Raw genomic sequence first — 15555 nt, forward strand, 5'->3', positions numbered from 1 at the left:
GTTCGAAGAAAAATTCATATACAATGACAATCCATACGGCCATCGCATTTCCAACTACATGCGCTATATAGATGACTTGTTTCTAATTTGGAAAGGAAGCCATGAGGAACTGAACCAATTCGTTGAATGGCTTAATTCAAGAACTGCTGACATTCAATTCTCAGCCACAGCATCAAACGAATCCATTACATTTCTTGACGTGGAAATTCAACCACAAGCACAGGGACTAAGCACCACTTTATTTCGAAAACCATCTGATAGAAATAAAGCACTGCATTTCACCAGTAACCATCTACGTAATCTGAAACAAAACTTACCCTATGGACAATTCCTTAGGATACGTCGAAATTGCTCTGCAAAAGAGGAATATTTCAAGCATGCTGGCCATCTAAAAGACCGTCTTATACAAAGGGGATACCCTAAAAAACTATTAAAGAATTCTCTTAAACGAGCATGGTGGACCCCCAGAGAGACCTTACTCGAAAAGAAAGTTAAGCAAGACCTCAGAAGAATGGTATGTGTCACCACTTTTTGCCCAGCAGCAAACCAACATAAAAAATTGATTTTGTCTAACTGGCATTTATTAAAAAACCTCCATGAAGACCTGTCTGCACCCCCATTGTTTGCGTTCAAAAAAGAAAAAAGCATAGCCAATCACATCGTAAGAGCTGCCCTCCCGTCAGTAAAAGCACCAACATTAAAAAGCCTTTTTGGACTACCTCCCACCAAAGGTCACCACAAGTGCGGAACATGCATTTGCTGCAATGAAACTATTGAGGACTCTGTTTTCACCTTTGAAAATATTCATTGGAAGCATGACGCATTCACGAACTGTAAAACTAAAAATGTGGTCTATGCCATCTTGTGCCCGTGTCCTTTGGTCTACATCGGAAAAACCACACAAGAAGTGAGGAGCAGGATTACACAGCACAAATCCCGAATCCGGAGAGGAGTTGAAAATGCCCCATTAGTCAACCATTGGGCAAATATGAAACACAAGCAGACTGATTTAAGATGGACAGTACTGTCCAAGATTGAAAAAGATCCAAGGGGTGGCGACTTGGATGCCAAACTAGCCCAGCGTGAGGCATTGCTAATAATGAAATTCAATACTGCCTTGCGAGGGTTAAATGAGATGTCAGAGATTTATAAATCTAACACCTGAACTGTCTAGGCAGACAGATGAACACCAGAGAACAGTCGACACACTTCTTTGCCGTCTTTCTCACCATATGTGAACTACAAGTCCCAGAATCACCTGGGAGCTCTTTAAACCAGGAAGTGCCATTCTCGACGGCTAGCAGTCGTGATTCATTCTGCACCACGAATTCAAGGACGGAGGCCTCCTTTTTCTCCCCGGTACGTGTGTAACCCAACGCGGTGCCCGCGACGATTTGGAACGTCAATTTCATGCAAGCAAGATTCTAACTGCCAATGTTCATTTCCCCGTAGCAGCGACTAAGCGGCGAAGCAGCACTTTTCTCCACGAGTGAGGAGAAGCATGGAACCGACGGCTAGCTAGCAGCCGGCGTTATTGCAGGTAACAGCCCCTCCACCGCACATCTTACTTAGCTGAGGGCTCCAGATATTTGATACTCAGCGCGTTTGTTTATTTCTTTTATTCACAGCCCCTGTGTGCACTCTACTGTGAAACCTCTTGAATTAACATCTTCGAATTTCTTTCATGTTTGGTTCAATGGCTAAGGTAGGCTTTGGTCTGACTCGGGGTACGTGTCTTTCACTTCCCATTTGTAATATTACCGCACTAAGCACCTCATTCTGATTGTTTTCACAGAACCAATTTAGGTCCTGAGGAGAACCCCGCTATTCTTAAGGGTTCCAAACGCGTCGACCATCCTTCCCCCATATCTGGTCTACATGTTTTGCGCTAAAACAAGTCCCTTTACTATCATCTAGAGAAGCGGATTCTCGTTTTGAAATTATGTCAAAAAGACTTTAGAAATTGCAAAAACTTCAAGGGATTCCTTCAATTGATTTATGACCGATACGTGGTTACATTCTCTTTGTTGTTTTTTGATCACTGTGTATGAATGTGTGTTGTATGACTGGAAGGCCACGTATGTTTGAAGTGTGCAAATGTTTACGTTGTTTTACATGATATTGTTGTTTATTGTGTATATATAAAAAATGTTTGTCTTTTCCATGCACCAAAAATATTGTGTTACAAACAATGAAAAATTTTGAAAAGGGAATAAATTCCTTATGTTGCTAAAAAATTGAGCAGGTTGTTTATGCTTTATTCTAAACCTCCATATGTACTAAGCCTTGTTGGTCAATAGAATCTCTCAGCAGTGGCGCTTGTGTTGTTTTATAGTTCAGTTTGACTCAGCCGCGCTGAGTGACGAGTCAAGACCCTAGTGTGTTTTGCTGGCTTTATCGTTGCAGGCGGAGTTACTGGGCGATCCGGAAGAAGAGAGATGCAAACACTGTACTTCAGCGGGCACATAGGGGTGCCAGAGCCTAACCTGTAACCTCATGGGAGGTGCAGGAACTCGTGTTGGCGCCCCAGTAGTCCTTTGGGCGGTTGTGGGCCTGTGCAACCGGGGGTTTGCCATGTCACGCCTCGCAAAGGGCGTGTCTAGTATAATTAAGGTAATTGTGCAGCAGTTGGGTGGTTCGCCACTGTGCTGTTTGGCTCAACAGGCGGGCAGGTGGCGAGAATGCGGCCTGCCTTAGGATCGCCCGTAAGTTAACCCACCATCATTACATATGTTGTATGTAATAAACCTGCAGCAAATTTTCCCAAACTTAACACTTGCGTCTGTGTGTTATTTGCGGGTTTGGGCATTGTAGGGCGGGGGGGTACTTGTGGCCCTGATGTGACTATGTATGTATGGGCTTTGGAAGTGTGTTGCTGCAGGATCGGACATTTGAAACGCAAATGCGCGTTTTTTTTACCTTTCAGATGCATAGAGCGCAATGGCAGGCAGAGAGAGGGTGATGCAAGTATTGTGCACTGGTCTGGCAGGTTGCTGGCAGTGCATGCACTCCTCCTCCCCCTCCGGTGTGCAGGGCCGGACTGGGAACCAGAACCGGCCCTGGCAGAGTGCTCGGCCGGCCCCCCTCCCCCCCTCCGGGAGGAGAGGGAAGGGGGGAAAGGTGCGACCGCGCTCTGTGACAGGGCCGGTTTTCGGCCGTTTTTGTTACAGGGCCGTTTTTGCAGCATAACGGCCCTGTAACAAAAACGGCCCCAGGGGCCCAAAACCAGCCCCCAACCATGCGGCCGACCGGGGAATTGCCCGGTGCCCTCAACGGCCAGTCCGGGCCTGCCGGTGTGGCAGCCCGGGCTGTAACAGCTTCCTGGCACACACACAGCCGCCCCAGTACTTCACAGGTCTTTAAAAGACCATTGCCTTGTTAATGACGCTTTGTTGGTTTTTTCACCCCTTCTAGAGCCCCTGCATCGCCACTCTGAATATTGCTGGAAGAATTAGCACTTCACACAATACCAAACCCTGTCAGCTAAAACCCCGGAGGAATCGGGTTTTTGCTTGCAGGAATCGGGAGGCGGGAGACTAACCTTGAAATCGGTAGTCTCACGCCTGAATCGGGAGGGTTGGCATGTCTGCCGTGTACCTACCAAAAAAGAATGTGTCCTCGTGTAATGTAACGGGTGCTCAAGTAAAGCGCCTCAATACCTTCGCCTCAATTGGCGCTATATAAAACTGCAAAAAATATATATATACTGGAGCTCGCATTCTCCCAGATCTTCCTATATGCCTGAACAGCAAAATGGTGTGATGTGTCCTCCGGTCCAGCAGGAGGCGCAGCAGATTGATGCACTGCTGGAACCTAGCTACTGCTGAAATGAGAGATACATAGGAAGGCAGGCAGGGTGCAGCCCCGAGAACTAATTATAAACAGAGTTGGTCGCTGAGCGGCTCGCACTACCAGCCATGTAAGTATATTTATTTAAGGGAATCAAACTCTTCTCCCTCCTTAACCAGCGGTGGTCTGCCTCGAAACAGTGCTTGAGGATTGCTCCTTGTCCGTATTTCCTCCCTCATCTCGTTGAGCTCGCTTTTAATATGACGCCCTTCCGAGTCTCTGATAACCCCGGCTAGAGCCTCTTATTCCCGATATAGACCGTGGCTGCATGCGTGAATGAACACTTTACTTCGAGGCCCCTTACTAACAATCCGCTCACAGTCCCTCTTCCCCGACAACACGAACGAACTTTCGCTGTCGACTATTACAAGTTTAAAGTAAAAAACATAAAAGGCTTTGCTCGATTTTATTCAGCGAGCCCTGCCAGATATTACGTCATAACTGTATGGCGTAAACTGAACGTCATCGTAGCCCGACTAGCGATAACACTGGAGGGGCTGTCAGCTGCGAAAATATCACGTCGACTGTGTTTTAGATCCCCGAGTGCGGGATTTGGAAAACATTTACTCCGGTAACCCATACATTGGGGGACAATATATGGCAGAGGAAAGGAGCTGGAATCACGAGGGGTGGAGATTGTAAAATGGAGCCTGACAGTCAATGTATGCATGTACTGGGAGGGGGGGGGGGGGGGAGAATGTAATAGTCAGTTCACACGTTGTGCTGCAGTGTTACCAGTACATAGGGCTACTGATGATGGGGCATTTACCTTCATCATAATCCCCTCAAAAGAAGCAGAGTATTCTGGGAATTGTAGTCTTATATAGGCTCATTGAACTAACTAACGTGAAGGTTATTAAGAAGAAAACCCATGCTTGGGAAATGAGTGACAATGGGTTAACTGGTAATTCAGGAGAGTGATTCAGAACAACTAAATGTGAAGTAAGCACACTCATTCTCTCACTTTTCTTCAAAGTATTAAGCACTGTGAACCAAGACAATAAAATACCTGCATTCTGGTCACTCACGCATGACACCAAAATGCTCTCTACTGAACATTGCTTCCAACAAGTTGTTGAAACTTCCCTACACATCCTACGAAACATATTCTGTATAGACTAGCCACAAGCAACTCTTTTACAGCTACATAGCTGCTATTTTTTCTAGGTTAATGAGTCCCATTTTTAGGTTGAGCCTAGTGCAGCGCGCATGTGCTGCTCTATAGGAGGATTCATGTAATCAGTCTAAACTTTTCTGTGTGGGTCTGACTCCCCCCTCGCATTTGGTTGGCTCTTGTCTTTGTCAATCTGTAAAGGGAGGCTGCAAATGGGTATTGGTGGGCGCACGTCAAATGCTCACTCCCACAGCATTTTGCTTGCGGGAGTGAGCTTCGGCGCACAGGGTGGCAGCTGCATTCCTTGCAGCGAAGGTGCACCACTTGCGGGCTTGTTTGTTTAATTCTTAGGGGGAGAATCTCCCTCCCCAACCCTCCTTAGTGGTAGGGGGCTTGCTTGCTGCGCTCGTACGTTCGGTGCATTATCTAAGTTGGTGGTAAGACACACTTAGCTAGTGGCGGTTTTGGTTCCTTGTCCGGCCCTGAATTTCACTGGAATCCAGAGTTTGCCCCAGAGGAGTCCAACAGCTCACAGCTGCTTTTGAACATGTAGCTCCTCCCAGGCAAGGAACAAGGTTTTCTGCATATTTTCGAAATTCCTTAAAAGGGCCTACTGCTTAACTACCATGAGACGGGCTGTCTCTCTCAGTATAGAAAGCGCACGCGCCCCGAGTTGGCTCTGCTGTATCTGGAGAATTTCACTCAGGTCGGTGTGCATGTGCACGGAAGAGATATGCAGAGGTGGAAGGAAGAGGGGGGTAAGAAACATCGCTAAAGCCCTTGAGTACTGAGAAACACGCCAGCATGGGCCAAGCAAATGGCAACAGCGCACATGGAAGCGTTCATGGAGTCTTCTGTGCTCAGGAGGGCTTCAGAGGCATCAGGGAAATGTTTAGTTTCCGAAAATTGCAAGAAAGAACACTTCCAACTGTGTCCTCCTAGGTTGCCAGCAGGAGATTATTTCCGATTTCCTTCAGTGACACCGGTGAGACTGCGATACCAGCTGGCCGTACGATTACTGTTATAGCGAGCGAACAGGAGAACATGTAGATGTAGCCGTACTTGTAAAGCACACTGATACTTCTGAGTGTCCTGGCGCTGTACTCATACCACTAGGGAACCCTTACTGGTTTTTCCCCGTGAAATGTCCACTCCTGGGCATCCCCAGCGCTGTTGGGGGCTGTTGTGGAGACTAATTAAGCTATTGCCCAGAGTTGCAGTGTGGGACCCATGATTAGAATAGGCACCGAGGCAAGAAATCAGGTCCGAGAAATTATGAGCCCAAGATCCGCCGAGGCGGTAATTGAACCTTGGTCCCGGGCCAGACCTCTGCATCAGGGTCTGCCGCTCTAACCATTGAGCCGCACTTCTCCACATAGCACTCCTTACATCTAGTGGACCGTTAGAACATGGCACTGGTTTTAAGGGACTGGGAATACATTCAATAAATCTTAACCATTATGCTCAGTCAAAATAATTACGGAATGAGTTACCGCAAATATTGCAATTAAAAGTTATGTGATAAGTCTTATTCAGCCTGCATAAATGTCAGAAAACCTTTTGGGCCATAATGTCCAATAAATAACAAAACATGAGCATTTGGATGCAGTAATCAGCAAAATCACCACGTTACGCCAAATTTATAAAGGTCTGTGACCCTAATTGGGTACTCTTTATCGTATGCAGTGAATTCCGATCCCTGTGGTTTCAAAGTATGTTGGTTTGATAAATATCACACTTTTTTCCTGTTTCACTATGATCGGAGCTTAGCTGGTAGCTAGACACAAGCATTGTCAAAGCAATTCTTGCGTGTGAGTTAGTGCACGTCAGTGTGTAACAACGATCCTGTTGGCTTTGCTAATGCTTGTTTGTCCGGCAGCATAGGTGTTCCATAATGTTCTTCTCCAACTTACCATGTACGTGAGCCCCTACTTATTGCATTAGTATCCTCAATGTGAATCCGTGCTCCTGCTCACAAGCCCGTCACAGCATGATGGCACCTTCTTACAGCCAACAGTACTAAGGGTCTAATTATGAGTTTGGTGGTCCTTCTATGAGACTACCACTGCTGCACTCACAGGAGGACTACCAAGCCAGTTTTGCAGCAGCCCTCTGGATTATGACTGTAATTCAGGGTAGGCGGGTGGTGCTACAGTGCTCTCATGGCAGTGGTATGTTAGGAGAGCCTATACCACATACTGCTGCTATGAGATAGCCTGCTCCACGTACATGCACTGTGTGGCATGCACCATGTTGTCCATGCCACACAGTGCACGCATGAAATTGCAATTGTAGGTGATAACAACATGTGCCACCCCCTTGGGCAGATTTGTCCCAGAACCCTGTTGGGGCCCCCTCCTTGCCTTTCCACCATCTTTTTCATGGCGGGATCACCTCCATGAAAAGGCTTGCGGAAGGGCAAGTCGTAATATGGACAGCGGTGCTGGGATCGGTACAGACTTCATTCCTCCCCAATTTCAACACCGCCGGCACTGCGGGACTCAGGATCCTGGCAGTGTCGGCGGTGTTGTGGCGGGCTGCTGGCGGGCCAACCACAGCACTCCTAATACGGCAGGCGGAGCTAGGTATTCGGTCCGCAATCTTGAGTGCGGCGGTCCTAGAACTACCGTACTCATAATAAGCCCCTAATTCGTGTAGGATTTCTAGTGGCAGGAGTTGTATGTGGTGCAGAGGTTTCTATAAGTACATCATATAAATGGCACATTGCAAGACACATGAGCCATGTAGGATCAAAAAGCAGCCATTGAAAATATAATTCTAACCCTATGTTGTAAGTGGAAAAAAGAGTTTCTGCCTCTGTATCGCTGTGCGAGGGTTGGATAGTGATTTCTCCCCAAATCAAATTTTGAAAGAAAAAAAATGGGGCCCAATACTGCATGTTTCTTTCATGGTAACTATCAAGTAAAGAAAAATGTTTTCCCTATGGGAGATCAAGTTATCTCAGATCCAAACGGAATTCAGAGACCTATCTCACTCAGTCTGCATCACTCTCTCAACTTTCAAAATTTAGCTCGGGGAACACTCACCAGAAGGAAAAAACAATATTTATGTAAAAATATACATTTTATTTCAATAAAAAACATATGAATTCTTATGCAATTCTAATTAAAAACACATATACTGTACAATAAAAACCACCTAATGTGGAAATGGAGAAAGAATGGGAAAAGACAATAGTATTTGTCTTAATCTTGTCAATTCGGACCCCCTGTTTGACAACACTGGGAAGGATGTTCTTTCCTTATAACCAATATGTTTGTTGGCAACTCTGAATTTAACTCTTTATAAATGCGTTGACGCGTTTCGGAAGCCTTGAATGATTATGGCCTCCTTCCTCAGGACAGTATCTATGATTTTCTCCACAAACTGTATGTCACCTATGCAATTGCATCTTGGTGAGTTGTATCGATTATTTTTCTCTCTGGGGTCGTTATTTGAAATTTCACGATTTCCCAAACTCCTCAATATTAAAAAAGCCGATGTAAAGTTTCAAATACGGTGTCATTCAAATTTATGCACTCGTTTTCGGTTTTCCAATCGAGATCCTCAAGATATTCTTGTATGACAACGATTTTTTCTTTTGTAAATAGAAACGAATATCCTTCCTGCCTCTGATTCTGTTTTAGAGAGAAGGTGTGCGTATATTAGTTGTCTTGGTGCACCCGGGTAGTTTGCGCTCGTGACTTATTTAAATGGACGGCACGTATTCCCGGAGTGTTTCGTGGGCGTCGGTTAGATCACCGTTTGAAATCGAGTAAGCCTGCATGCTTCAGGAACGTTAATCTGCTGCAACAGCAAGCCGGGCCTATGTAATGTAAGCCCACCTGATAAACTTCTTTCATCCATCCCTGCATCAGCCTGGAAACCAATGAACAATTTGCTGATATAAGGGTACAACATCTCCCCTGAATGTATATTTATCTCTTAAGATAGATTTTGAAATTGGTGTAAACGCGTTTGAATTTAAATGTGAAACCTCAGACCCTGCATATCTGGAGAACCTGGCAACAGCCCTGATGTGAAGTCTTTTTAGGGCAGAGTGAGAGACAGAAGACTATGCCACCTTACTTTGGCAAAGCAATAACTAGTGATTAAGTTGTTGAAAAAAAAGACAAATAAAAGAAGGAGGTTTTATTTGGACCCTGCCTTCCAACACTTCCGAATGCAGAGGTTACTGAATACCAAGGCTGCCGTGTCTTGATTCCGCTTCATGCCTCTTTCCTATACTACCAGTCATCTCATCGCACGTTTGCAGTTTTTTTTATCTCTCATTTCTCCTTTTTTATTGTGTTCCCAAATTTCTTTTCCTCCTACTTTCTTCAAGTCCAGCCTTTGTTTCTCTTACTTTGTGCCAAAGTCTGATGATTCTAAATAAATTCAGGTCCACCAAAAATGAAAATTGGTACCCACCTCCTTCAGACACCAGCACAGACTACTTTCTCACTGATGTCATTATAAGGGTTATGAAGTCATTCATCCTGACAGGAATATGTACTGTAAGCCACAGGTGACACCCTGATTTGCCTTTATGTTGAAGAATGGCAACATAACTCTTGGGTCGCTGATTGTGGTCATCAAGATGAAACTTCATCATCAGTGCTTAATTTGTTAAAGACTAACTGCCGGGGTCCAAGGTTTTGCTCAGAAGCCTACGGTCAGCACTGTCAAAGAACTGGGTGCCATATACTAAGGCTGCTTATGCTTGAGTCTACCTCATGCCTCTTAACTCCACCTTCAGACCACACCCTGCCTTCTTTACCTCGCTCGTGCAGATTCTTGTTCTTACCTGCCTATGTCACTGTTTGTCCTTCACTTGCTCCTTCTCTTCCCCTATTGCGTTTTTCTGTCTCGTACTCTGGATCAAAGTCTGTTGAATAAAAATAAGAGCCGGTCCCCAAAAATGAGTGCGGGTGAGCATCACATGCATAAGTTAAGGAGTTCATAAATTGGAACTAAAGATTTATGAAAGGAGCCTGTGTCTCTACCTCAGCACCAAGTATTTTTAGCTAGACAGGGGTCTGGTTGTAAGCCTGGGAAGATTGAAAGAGTCTTCTCGTGTGGGGTTTGGGTAATAATGTGGGAAGGTGCTTCTTTCTTATTTGAACCTGGGTATTGGTTGCTGAACCCTCGTGCTAGCCCACCCTTTCGAGTAGCTCCTGTAGGCACACGCCTTGCCAGGCAGTCTTAAGGCTTTGAGGGGGACTGTGGACGACACCCTCAGTCTGGAAAATGAAACGGTGCCTGGACTTTAGGGATTACTTGATGTCGTGGGGGCTGTGCTGCGACAAGAAGGAAGTTTGTGAACTTCCTCTTGCAGCAGTACTTAATCTTTAGCTCAGTTGTGACTCTTGCAGTCTGGCTGCTGGCACCTCAAAGAGGATCTGGGACCTTGACGCTTGAGGTATGTCACAACCCCTTATCGTCCAAATAACTGCCATTGCTGTGACTTCCTTATGCTCGCAGGCTTGCGATGCAGCCTACTGTTAATATTTGTGGTTGTCGGATGTATATTTTTGGTACTTAGTAACTCGAGTGGGTCGGTGGTGTCGCCAGTTTTTAGTATTACAGGCCCTGATGTGCTCAATGCCACCACAGTCCCTCGGTTTACCTAGTAGTGAGGGTTGCCTTTGTCTGTTCATTTCTAATCAGATAAATGCACTGACCTAAAGTTTTCACAGTGAGCCCACCACTGGGGCTCCCGAATGCAGGGCTTGCAGAATGCCAAGGGGGCCGAGCGTTGATTCCCCCTCGTGGACTCTTTCTTCCACCCCACTACACTTCCTGTCTTTTTTTCAAACGCTTGTCCCCCTTCTTTCTCCCTTTTCTGCTTCTTGCTCCGGATGAAAATCTGTTTATTAAAAGTAAGCCACTCTTGCGAAACATGAGTACCAGTTTACGTCACCTGCAACTTCGAGCCCCCAAATGAAGCACTGTCTTTGCACCTTTTACCCTCCGAGAGTTGAAGAACAACACCCAGTTGCTGGGGCACTAAATCATTATTTTTGTGTCGTGCTAAGCCCACATTTCTTTGTCTCATGGTGGTAGTAAACCTGCTGGAGGTCGCAGACTGAAAAAGGTTCTCGAGAGCTATATACACTATCAATGCATGGTTTTCAGCGAACGAATGGCATAGTTTATCCATAAGAACGCAGGACTGAGGAAGTTAGAAATTCAGAAGGCTATGCTTAGAAACTGCTCTACACAAACATGGTTTTGCATGACAATTTCCCATTGTTCAGCATTAGATACACTTCATGGTCCGGGCACAGCCACTGTCATGGTGAAGCTCCCTGATTGTTGCAAGGAAGTGCCCAGGCTTGACATGTACTACAAAGGTAAATATAACTGAATATAGACCGTAAGAATGTAGACTGTCCACTTGCCAGGCTGTACATTGGTCAGTATGGCATGTGATTCCCTGTTTTCCGCAGGAAATCTCCCTTTCTTTTTTCAAAGCAAGAAAGTCAATTTCATGAATGCATTCTAGTGCAAATTAGTGCACAAGTAAGTTGTCTGTTACGTGAGGGATATTTATATAACACCCATTCAGCTGTTAGTATGACTGTGAAGTGCCACGAAAGTCCGGTAAAGTCTCCCCTTATTTCGAACGTTATACCATTGTCTGTGTGGGTTGTATGTGTAACACAGGTAGTGTATTTGTGCTTCGGTTGTTATTTACAAAATATGTTTTTAATAATATATCAATGAATTTCAGAGTTAAATGGAAGTGGCTGGAAGTCTTGTTAAGCGTTTAGTTGATACCTGAGTTAATTGGCAGGTACTTTGCCTAAATTGTTGTTACAAGAGCGTGTTAACTGTAGTAGTGGTGTTGTCGCTCTAGACTATGCATTTTCAGACATATTCAGGCTGTGCTTGTTGAATTAAGCTTAATGACTACGTTGTTTAAGCATGATCCGCTGATTAATTTGTTTGTGCAGCATCAGATAGTGTGTGCTATGAGCATGTTGCTACTGAACCTTAAAGCATATTTGGGTTGTGTTAGATATGTGTAGAGTGTTCTGACTAATGCGTTGTACTGTTGTTTGTGTGTATACGTGTTTTAAGTGATTAGTGCAGTTGTGGTCACGTTGATACACAATCATATGGCATATCAGGGCAGTGTTGTGTATCTGTACAGGACGTTGGGGAATTTGTTCTGTCTAATCTGGTGTGTTGTATTGTTTCTTGTATTTTAGTTGATAGTGCTTTGTGAGCACTTTGCTATCCAATTATATGGAGTATCAGAACTTGGATTGAGGTGTGTGTAGAGAGCAGTGGCATAGCGTGCAGTGGGGAAGAGTGCAGAGGAGAGTGGTGTAAACCTGAGTGCAGTGGCATACAGTACTGTGGTGAAGAGTAGACTTCTGTGGTGTAGAGTGCAGTAGAATGGTTTAAAGTAGCATAGAGTGCAGTAGTGTTGAGTAGAGTGAAGTGGCTAGATTGGCGCAGAATAGAGTGGCGTAGAGTACAGTGGCATAGAGTGGTGCAGTGCAGAGTGCATTGGCATAGAGTAGAGTGGTGTAGAGTGTAGTGGCGTAGAGTGCAGCGGTATTGAGTAGAATGCTGCAGAGTGGAGTGGTGTAGAGTGCAGTGGCATAAAGTGCAGTGGAGTGATGCAGAGTAGAGTAGTACAGAGAAGAATGCAGTGGCACAGAGCGCAGTAGCGTATAGCTGAGTGGTGCAGAGTAGAGTGCAGTGCCGCAGGTGGCAGTGGCGTAGAATGGTGCAGAGTACAGTAGAATGGCTTGAGGTGCAGAGTAGAGTACAGTGGCGTAGAGTGGTGCAGAGAAGAGCACAGTGGCATGGAGTGCAGTGTCGTGGAGTAGAGTGGCGTAGAGTGCAGTGTCACAGTGGTGCAGAGTGGAGTGCTGTGGCATGAGTGCACTGACATAGAGTACTGTGCAATGGCGTAGAGTACAGGCTAAGGAGTGAGAGGGAAAAGAAGCAGCATGGGCAGGGGACGGATCAGCGAGAATAGAAGCTACATGGATGGGGATATGGGAGACGGAGTGAAACCACAAGCAAGCACAAGCAGCCTTAGCTTTAACACAAAGAAAAAAGTAGCTCCAAAAATGGGAGCAGTGAATGGACACAAGTACTTGATCCATTCTCTAAGGGAGGACCAAACACAAGAAGAGGACAGAACACCCGCATGGCATGACAAATGGGGACAAGGACAATGAGGGTGATGTTAACATTAACAAGTGGCAAGCTATAGGCAGGCTGAAAGCCCACTGTATGTAAACAACATGTCTCGCAGCAACATCGCAAGCGCTGTGTAGGCGAAACCTAAAAATGGGGACGACTACTTGACTAAAAGTGCTTGATTTGTTGCACATAGCATTTCTACTGAAAAAAGTTTATGGCATTGGAAGGCAATTTCCTCAACCCAGGGCCGCATTTTTAGGTCAAGCTTACCAGACTGCACTGCTCTCTGGTTGAAAAAGACATATTGCCAGTTTACCAAGAATTTATATGGAGAATAAAGCCCATTCATTGGCCTTTTGCCAGGGTCATTTGTTCGCTTGCTTGTTCGATAGCTGTAAAAGCACAGCAATAGGGATATTTTTGTTAGTGACTGGCTGGAGAGCAGACTTTGGGTGTTGTTTTTGGTTTATTTCCTGTATTTCTCATATTACATGAAAGCAGAAGCTTTAGGCATTGAAAGCAGTACTGGGTTAGGTTATTGATTTCCCAATGCTTCACCCTTTAGAAATTGCTGCTCTTGTCCCTCTGTAAGAAGACATACTGCAAGGATTGTACACCTCTGCAGGCAAACTGAGATCTGGATTCGGTTCTTATCGAAGCTTCCTCTTCTCTTGTGCCACCCCCCCCCCCTCCCCCCTCTCACCTTCCACCCCGAGTGCTTTGAAGCCTTAACTGGTTGCACCCAATCTTTATAGCAATAATCCATTACTAAAATACATTATTTTCACGCATAATTGGGATACATCCCTTGCTTCTTGTGAGGAAGATCATTCTGAAGAAGGTTCTCTATTAACCTTGATACTATACTTGAGAGGCGTTCTTCATTCCTGCATTGCTGGCACATTGGACAGCAGCTCTAACTGGCTGTCCTGTGATGTAAATCTCCCTAGATTATTTGACCAGCAACCAGTGATTCTATAAGCAGACCGTTTTCTGGCAGGAGCTGATACGTGGTTTCTACTTTGACAGACCCTGAGGGATTGAACTGTTTCATTAGTTTCAATTTCAGATCTGTATGTAAATGCTTTGCTGATTTATTCATCTCTCTCCAGACAAACATGAAACATATATGCACATTATTTTCATATGACGGCAATTTAACTCATCAAATTTGAAATGCCGATATCAAAAAGACACTTATTTATATATTCTGTAAGGTCATTGAAGGACAAAAGAGTCTGAAAAAGAAGAGGGCCAAATGGATACGAATAATGACATTAAGAAGGCCACGAAAGAAATAGGATTCATTACGATTTGGACTCATTTATTCATATATGTTTCATGTTTGTTTAATTTGATGTATTGGATTTAATGTGTTGCATAATTGTCATTTAGTGTTATGATTTAATGTTACATGTTGCGTGTCTTTTTCAAACATGCTATAAAAATAATTTTTGTATTTGAAATTAAAAAGCGAAGGGTGAAACTAAATAAACCCACATATTCAGAAATAGTCCTGATGTATGTGCTTTAAATCATTAAGCAGAAAACAAGTGTGAGGGGAGCAATTTGTATATGTATGTTAACTCCAAGAGCAGCATTCGCGGTCCAGCCTTGGTTGCTCTGTACCCTCTCCCTCAGAACATGGAAAAAGTCAAATCCTGATCAACCTTTTGCAATCATGTATCATGTTCTACTAAAGACTTTGGGTGTACTGGAGTTTCTTTTGGACAAGGCCTTTTAACTGTAACTTTTCTTTTAAGCTAAATCTTCCACCAGGCTCACATACATGTTGTCCACGTGCAAGAGAGGACAGCATGCAATTACACTACAGAGGCGAGTGCACTTCCATTGAGTGCAGTGGCATATAGTGCAGTGGAGTGGTGTAAAGTAGAGTGCAGTGGCGTAGAGTGCAGTAGAGCGGTTCCCTATTGTACTCCTCTGTCATTATCACTTACTGGCGCTGACACTGCGATCACCGCTTAAAGTCACGATCCTTAATTCAACCGCTTCCCCATCTCCGTTATAATGTCAGTGAGGGCAGCACAGCAGATGTGTTATCGATAGGGCTGTGGAACCCTCACAGCTGATAAGATGTACAATTAGAACAACTGCAAGGATATTGCACTGTATTGTGAAATTGTGTAATGCAATCTTATCTTCAGCCCATGCATCTTATCGGAGAACATCCCCATATGCTAATGGTTGTGTTGAAACTTGGATCATGTTTCAAGGAGTTCAGGAGGGAGCCGTGGGTAGTTGATGGTCAGTATGACTGGCATAGAAAGTCTTGTATGAGAATCTGTCGGCCTACCCACTTGAGGGCAAACTTTTATTGGTGTTACATAAGTTATCATTTATCTTAATTTGACGTCCATGTGTTGCTATTGTCTTTTAGTAGGCTCATGCCTTCATTGCGAGTA

At 44.7% G+C, this 15555-nt stretch overlaps 1 protein-coding gene across 1 annotated transcript in view; it reads left to right on the plus strand.

The window, feature by feature from the left end:
- Positions 1–3865: 3865 nt before the first annotated feature.
- The window catches only part of NAA80 (N-alpha-acetyltransferase 80, NatH catalytic subunit), a 34412-nt gene continuing 22722 nt past the window's right edge, over positions 3866–15555 (plus strand). Inside the window, exon 1 of the mRNA XM_086936814.1 lies at positions 3866–3919. The gene's annotated coding sequence lies outside the window, so the exon portion shown is untranslated. The remainder of the gene's footprint in view (positions 3920–15555) is intronic.

The sequence above is a fragment of the Lissotriton vulgaris genome, chromosome 9, assembly GCF_964263255.1.
Source record: "Lissotriton vulgaris chromosome 9, aLisVul1.2, whole genome shotgun sequence".
Lineage (NCBI taxonomy): Eukaryota > Metazoa > Chordata > Amphibia > Caudata > Salamandridae > Lissotriton > Lissotriton vulgaris.